Here is a 7,770-nt window from a genome sequence, read left to right as displayed (position 1 = left end):
CCCTCCCTCCCTCTCTTCTCTCTCTCTCTCTCTCTTTCTCTCTCTCTCTCTCTCTCTCTCTCCCTCCCTCTTCTATCTTTCTTTTTTTTAAAAGAACAAACAAAGTGTTGCTATATAGTTCAGGCTGGGCTTAACTCACAATATAGCCTAGAGTAGTTTCAAATTCACAATGATCCTCCTGCCTTAGCCTCCCAAGTATTTGGGTCACAGCTGTGTGCTACTATGTGCCCAGGTAGTTCTTTTTCTTTTTTTTTTTTCTTTTTACTATCGTATTATTTAATCTATCACTGTGTGTGCATGTGTATTATGTGTGTGTGTGTGTGGGTACGCATGTCATAGCAACCGTTTGTAATCAGAGGACAACCTTGCGGAGTCAGTTCTCCTCTTGCATCTTTCCATGGATTCTGAGGGTGGAACCCTGGCTGCCAGGCTCAGGTGGCAAATGCCTTTACCTGTTGGGCTGTCTTACTGGCCCCTTCCTAATTTGCTCTTCTTGAGAGAAATTCTCAAGTCAAGAGGCCCATGTCGGTTTTAGTCTCTGTCTTTCTTTTCTGTTTTATTTTATTTTTGAAGACAGGGTCTTGTTCAGCCCAGCCTGAATTTGAACTCATGACATAGCTAAGGCTGACCTTGAATTCCTGATCTTCCTGCTTCTGGCCTCCAAAGTGCTGGAATTATATATGTACTGTCTTCAAGAGTAGTCAGGGCTCATATTATAGATGTGCACCATCATGCTTGCCATATATATATATATATATATATATATGTTTTTTTTTTGAGGCAGGATCTCACACTTTATCCTAGGATGTCCTGGTATTCACTGTGCAGCCCAGACCAGCCTCAGACTCAAAGAAATCCTCCTGCCTCAGTGTTCTGAGAGCTGAGATTACAAGTATAGCCAACTCCCCTGACAATCTTTGTCTTTAAGTGACAATATGAAGTTCTGAATTAAGTTTCTTACTTTCTAACTTTTTAAAAAAATATGTTAAATTATATAACACATATGTGTCTATGTGTGTGGTTATGCACATGTGACTACAGATGCCTGTGGGATTCTGGAGGTGTCAGATTCCCTGGAGCTGGAGCTATAGACAGTTGTGAGCCACCTGATGTGATGTGGGTGCGGGGAACTGAACTCAGGTCCTCTGCAAGCGTAGTAATGGCTCCTAAGCCCAAGAGTAGTGAGGGCTCTTAGCCCCTTGAGGCCATTTCTACTCTACATGGACCTTAGCTGGAGTCTTACCCTCATTTTCCTCTCAGCTGTCCTAGCTCCAGTCCCTTTGAGCATCCTGAAACAGCCTTAGAACATCCAAGCTGCACAATTTAAAACTGAAAAGGACCCTAAAATCCATCAATTTCCATCTCTCATGTTGCAGAGGAAGAAACAGGAGCCAGACAGGAAGTGACTGGTCCAATATCATTGGACTGATTAATGAAAGTGGAGCTTAGAACTCAGTGTTCAATTCTTTCTCACAGAGCAGCCCCACTTCAGAGACTGAGGCCTGAAGTCTAGGGCCTACTTTGGAGACATTATTGAAAGTCCCAGGATGAGTTGTTACTGAAGAGACACTTCCCATTTTCCAGAGCTAATGTTCTGGGCTTCTTTGCCCCAGTGGACAGTAGCTGGGTCTGGGGTGGGAGGAGGTAGGGGCAGAGAAAAGTTGTGCAGAGCCACGGGCTCTACTGGGCTCTCAGCCTTGGCTCCTGAGGACTTGCCCCCAACAGACCTCGGAGCAGGTGTGAACCCTCTGTCCCCAGAGTTTCTTGTAGAACAGTTTGTTCTGTGTGGGGAGAGATGGGGGTGGGGGGGACAGCAGTCAGTGTAGGCGAGTGAGAGACATTAGTAGGACCCTGGAGCCTGGTGCAGCTGCTTCCTGTTGTCAGAGCACTTCCTGCAATGGAGAGACTGGTCTCCCTGGCCTTGACACACACACACACACACACACACACACACACACACACACACACACACGGAAGGTCTCAATGAAGAAGCTGCTTATGCTCTCAAGACTTACCAGCTCCCTTGGGGAAGTAGGTCCCTGTCCCCAAATGTGCTCACTCAGTCCTGTCTCCTCCTCCTTGCCTTGTGTGAAAGATTTCTCTTGTCTTCTCTGCACCTGACTGTCTTCCATTCTCTGTCTGTCTCCCTCAGGTTCATTCTTCCCGAGGTCTGCACACAGACATTCTCTCTCTCTCTCTCTCTCTCTCTCTCTCTGTGTGTGTGTGTGTGTGTATGTGTGTGTTCACTGGCTCTCCTTGACCATGTAGCATGCCAGTGTGGGCCCTGCCTCCCCCTGCCTTGTCTTGTGGTTTGACATTTCACCCAGGTTTGTTCTGTCTCTTCCTGAAGACTGACAGACAGGAGACTCTGGGCCCCTTACCACTACCTCCTTACTTCAAACCAGTCAGAACTGGCCATATAAGTGACCGGTACAATGACTCCTGAGCACACGTTCTGTGTCTCTCTCGGTTCCTGTCTGAATTTAGTCAGCGGAGCCAGTTTGCCTCAGACACTGGCATGTTGAAATGAAGCACTGTGTTCTGTGGAACATGCTGTCTTCCAGGCACTTGGTCTCCTAATGGGAAGCTGACCATGACCTTGTTTCTTGTGGCTCTTGTGGCCCCCTGGCCTTCCAGGCCCCCTCTGACTCAGCATGAGAGTTTCTATGGGAATGACCTGAGCTGACCACTCCACCCTTAAAGGATCCCTGCTGTGTGTTTGCAGGTGGTCAGTGAGGGAGGAGGGAGCGAGGTGGCCGAGCATGGCCACCTCCATCCCACTCTGAGGGTCAGCAAATGTTTCCAGCCTCTGAACCTGCAGCAGGGCCTGGCTTGTGCTCCCCCCCCCCAGGGGGGGGCCTGAGGAGGGCTGGAGTGGGGGTGGAGAGAACAGTAACCTGGTACTCTCAACCCGGCACTCTTCCCGCAATTGTGAAATGGCCTTGGACAAGAGCCAAGCAGGAAGCTGCGTCTAATCTGTGGCCTGGCGCCTGGGGTGTGAGGCCTGCAACTTACTCTTCCCCTTCCCAGTGATGGCTGAGGCTGACATGCAAGCCCACCTGCCAGGAGACACCCTTGGGTAATGGAAAGGTGTCTAAGCCTCCATCCTGCCTACCTTAAGAAGGTGGGGATGCGGGCTGGTGAGATGGCTCAGTGGGTAAGAGCACCCGACTGCTCTTCCGAAGGTCCGGAGTTCAAATCCCAGCAACCACATGGTGGCTCACAACCATCCGTAACAAGATCTGACTCCCTCTTCTGGAGTGTCTGAAGACAGCTACAGTGTACTTACATATAATAAATAAATAAATCTTAAAAAAAAAAAAAAAAAAAAATTAAAAAAAAAAAAAAAAAAAAGAAGGTGGGGATGCGAGGGGTAGGAATTACCTGTGACCGAGCTCCCAGTGTCTGCTTTCCCTTCCTTATCCCAGTCTGTTTTCTTAAGAATAAGGAGGAAGCTGTGAATGGTGGTCCACAGCTTCAATCCCAGCACTCGGGAGGCAGAGGCAGGTACGGATCTCTTGAGTTTAGAGCCAACTTGGTCTACAGAGTGAGTTCCAGGACAGCCAGGGCTGCCTAGTGAGACCCTGTCTCAAACAAACCAAACCAAAACAAACCAAAACAAACCAAACCAAAACAAACAGAACAAACACAAACCAAGCCAACCAATCTCTGCCCCCCCCCCCAAAGAATAACTAGAAGGTCAGACTAGAAAGATCTTCAGGGGCCTTTGCCTTCCTGGTTCCATCTTGTGACTCAACTGGTTCATGATCCATTGACATAACTGCTCCATCGGATGGGCAGTCTGCTTCTGTGTCTGCTTCCCCTGTTCACCTCTCAGAGTGGTAGAGTGGCTCCTTCATCGATGGAGATTGAGTGATAACGGGAGAGTATCTCTCACTTTGGGAGTTAGGATGCCTGGGGAGGTGATCTGTGCTGGAATCCTCACTGTATTATTTCCTGGTCATTTACTTCCAAGCTGGAAAGTTTAAACTTGGGACACTTAGGCATGGTGTCACACACCTTTAATCTCAGCACTCAGGAGGCAGAGGCAGGTAGATCTCTTGTGAGTTTCAGGCCATCTTATTCTGCATAATAAATTCCAGGACAGCCAGAGCTATGCAGTAAGACCCTGTCTTGAAAACAAACAAACGAACTTGGTACCCCTAATCATCATAAATAGAGAACCCCGACTCCTACCCACTAACAGTGGAGGGAGAAAAAGGCCAGGAGGGGAACAAGAGCCTTCACATAGCAGGATACTCTGGACCGGGCTGCTTGTATAACAACCAGGCATCCCTGGCTTGTCCTCAGGTTCCTTTTGTACAGTGCATGGTACACCCTGCAATAGTGCTGCCCCACCCCCACCTCCACCTCTGCACAAGGCACACGGAACCAGGGGATGTTTATGGGGTACAGTCTCTGGCATCTGAAGTGCCACATTAAAATCTAGCCTTCACTCAACATTTCGGCAGAGCACTCCTGTAATCCCAGTACTCAGAATGCAGAGGCAGGGGAATCATGTTCAAGGCAAGCATGTGTTGAGACCTTGGAGCTTGACCTGAGGTGGACAGCAAGAGAATGAAGAAAGGACAGACACACAGACATACCATACAGGAAGCTGGGACTGGGTGGACTAGGCTCTTGGATGGAAAAACCACAGCATCCTGGAAGCTGAGTGTTTATTATATAGACTTGAAGAGGAAGGGGGAGTTACCGCATACAGCTGAACAAGGAGAGATGTTAATACAGACAGATAAACAAGGAGGCAAGATTAAGGTATACTGGATCAAGGTTTGGCTAATGTGGTAGGTACAGTCTCTAGGGGAGCATTCTTTAGTCCCTAAACATGGCGGTGTTGGTGGGATAAAGCTATGACGGACATTTCTGTACACTCTGTCTACATCCACACATGGATCAGAAGAGAAGGCTTTTCCGGGTTCCCTCTGAGCCCCACCCTGGCAGGAGATGGAGACTTTGCTGTTTTTCCATGGGTCTGAGGCTATAATCCTTGAGTGGCTAACCCCACGTCAGCAGTACTCATTCAGTCAGGGGTTCACTCGGTTTTCCTCTGATCCCTACAAGCATGAGCTACAACAAACAAACAAACAAACAAACAAACAAACAAACAAAAGTGGCGGGCGGGGTGTGTGTGAGACATGTGATGAATGGGTCAGGTGAGGTAGCTAACAGGCACAGAGGTGAGGTGAGGTAACGGTTTCTGTAGGGGGAGGGGCGGGTCTTGGGAGGACCGATTAGTTGTGCTCTGGGTACTGTTTGAGTAGGAATGGGTGAGAACACTGACAACTGGCTTCTCTGGGTTTCATTTGTGGGATGTCTCTGTACAGATCTCATTTAACTCACCCCAGTGAGGAAGACCTTCCCATTTCCAGTTGAGATGGAAGTTCTTAGAAATAAAAGTGGCTTTCATGGGATGGAGAGATCACTTGTCGCTTAAGATCACTCTTGGCTCTTCCAGAAGACCCAGATTCTATTCCCAGCATCTGCACAGCAGCTCACAACCATCTGTGACTCCAGGTCTAGGGATCTAATGCCCTCTTCTGGCCTCTGTGAGCACTGCATGTGTGTTACACAGATTTACCTGCAGGCCAAACACTCATACACACACACACACACACACACACACACACACACTCTTCTTTAGAAAGTGACTTTCTTATGGAAACACATCTAGAAAGTGCTGTGTGGAGCCTAGAATTTAAGGGTCTGATGATTCTGGAGACAGGATTTTCTTTTTCCCTTGGAGTGTAAGGGAGAACAGGGCCTTGGAATGCACGTCTAGACCCAGAGAGAGGGAAGATGACAGGAAGAGAGTGAGGTACCAGAGCTGGCCAGTTTTCTGTCTTCTTTCCCTTCTGGCATCTTTATGGCCGACTCCGTGGATGTCGGAAAGGTCCAGTCCCCGGTGTGTGTTCCATCCTGGAACCATCCGTATACTGTTCCTGACACAGGGACATTATACACCGGGCCCTAAAGGTCCAGTCCCTACTTCCTCTTGGTGTCGTTTAACCCCTTTCTTGGTGCTTTAGTGATAGTGGGCACGAAATATTCAAATCTCAGGACTGTTAGGAGGAGTTGAGAGAACACAGGGAAGGGCCTAGAAATGAGCCTGGCACTTAGTAACTTCTCAGTAAACACATGCTAAGCTGTTCAATGAAATTAGTCCCTCTAACAGAGACAGGTCTGTTTTGGATACCCACACAGAGAATGCTTCGCACCATAGGGTGCCTGGTTAGTCCCTGTTCAGCGAATGGATAATTGATAATCTCCCCGGTCTACAGAAAGCCCAGATCCCTCCTGAAGCATATTTTAAAGATAAAGCCCACAATCTAGGATATTCTTGTCTGTCTACGGTAAATTATTATCCAAGCTCTAGGAGATCCTGGGCGCCTACCGCTGCACCTGTCCATTGGTGCTATGCCGTCCCCTGCTGGCCGGGAGGAGTACTGCAGGTGGGTCCCTGGGAGACTGAGCTGGGAGAGGGCTGCTGGAAGACACTGGGGCCTCCTCAGCTTTGTCTAAGGGAGCAAGAAGGGCGGTGCTAATGGGATGCGTCTGGAGGCTCTAGAGACTTCCTAAACCTCGGAGGGGCTTCGGGGACAGGTACTGAACTTCCGAAAGCGTCTGGCTATATAGCTCTTGTTAACCTGGAACTCATTAGCTAGATCAAAGTGGCTCCAACTAGCATCTATCTTCCTCTGCTTCTGCAGTGCTAGGATTGCAGGCACGTGATACCATGCCCTCTCAGTTCTCGGAAGTGGAAGTGACTTTAGGAATTAGTGTAAGCCCCTATGGGATGGTGGAATTATCTCTTTGCATGTGGTAGTCAACCCTTTAGGGTAGGAAATGATCCCCATAAATAATGTACCCAGGTCTCACACAAAAATGAGGGACCAGGGCAACCCCAGACTCTCTGGCCCCAAATGGAAGCTGGTCACATGGTCTCTGTAGGGTACTGGGGGCAGGATTAAAATGTATCACTCCATTCTGAGGGAGAGGGCAGGGTGGCAATGAGTCCCCAGAGTTAGGGAGTCTCCTACACGTACACAGCCAACACTTACTGACTGGAGAGAAGAATAGGAATTAGCAGCTTTGAGTAGCAACGTTCAGAGTGTGTGCCAACATGCCAGTGTGGTTACTTTTCGTAGGAACACTCGGGCTTCTGAACACACTCTTTTTTCCCACTGGCTTTCCCTGGGGTGCCTTCCTCACTAGAGCTAATCTCTTCCCACTGACCCACAAGGTCTCCAGGTCTTGGGACTTCCTCTGTCACCCTGAGTCCAGCCCATCCCTGTGTCATTCCATACTTCCTTTCAGTAGCCCATTTCATCTTCAGCTCACTTTAAATTCAGTTCACTGATCCTGAGTGAGGCAGCTCGGAAACCTAGATCTACTCAGACAACTGAAGACAGTCCCCCTGGCTCAGAGGACAGTCCCTGTAAGGCACAGCATCTGTGAGTCTCGGTGCTTCTGTTTTACAGGTGGGAAACCAGAGCAGCCACTTCCAGCCTGGGTGACTGGAGCCATAATGGTGCATGATCTGATAGACCACGTACTCTTCTCCAGGGAGACAGGCGCTTCCATGGTTCCTGACATCCCCATTTTGTAGCTGAGAAAATTAAGGTGCTCATAGATTCAAGTAAAGGTGGAATAAACAAAATGATGGACAGGAACGAAGGTGAAAGTGAAAGAAATTCAAAGAAAACAAACAATCCTCACCTTACACCACACGTATACACACACACACACACA

The sequence above is a fragment of the Mus caroli genome, chromosome 2, assembly GCF_900094665.2.
Source record: "Mus caroli chromosome 2, CAROLI_EIJ_v1.1, whole genome shotgun sequence".
NCBI lineage: Eukaryota > Metazoa > Chordata > Mammalia > Rodentia > Muridae > Mus > Mus caroli.
The sequence above is the reverse complement of the archived record's forward strand: the minus strand, read 5'-3'. Positions refer to the sequence as shown.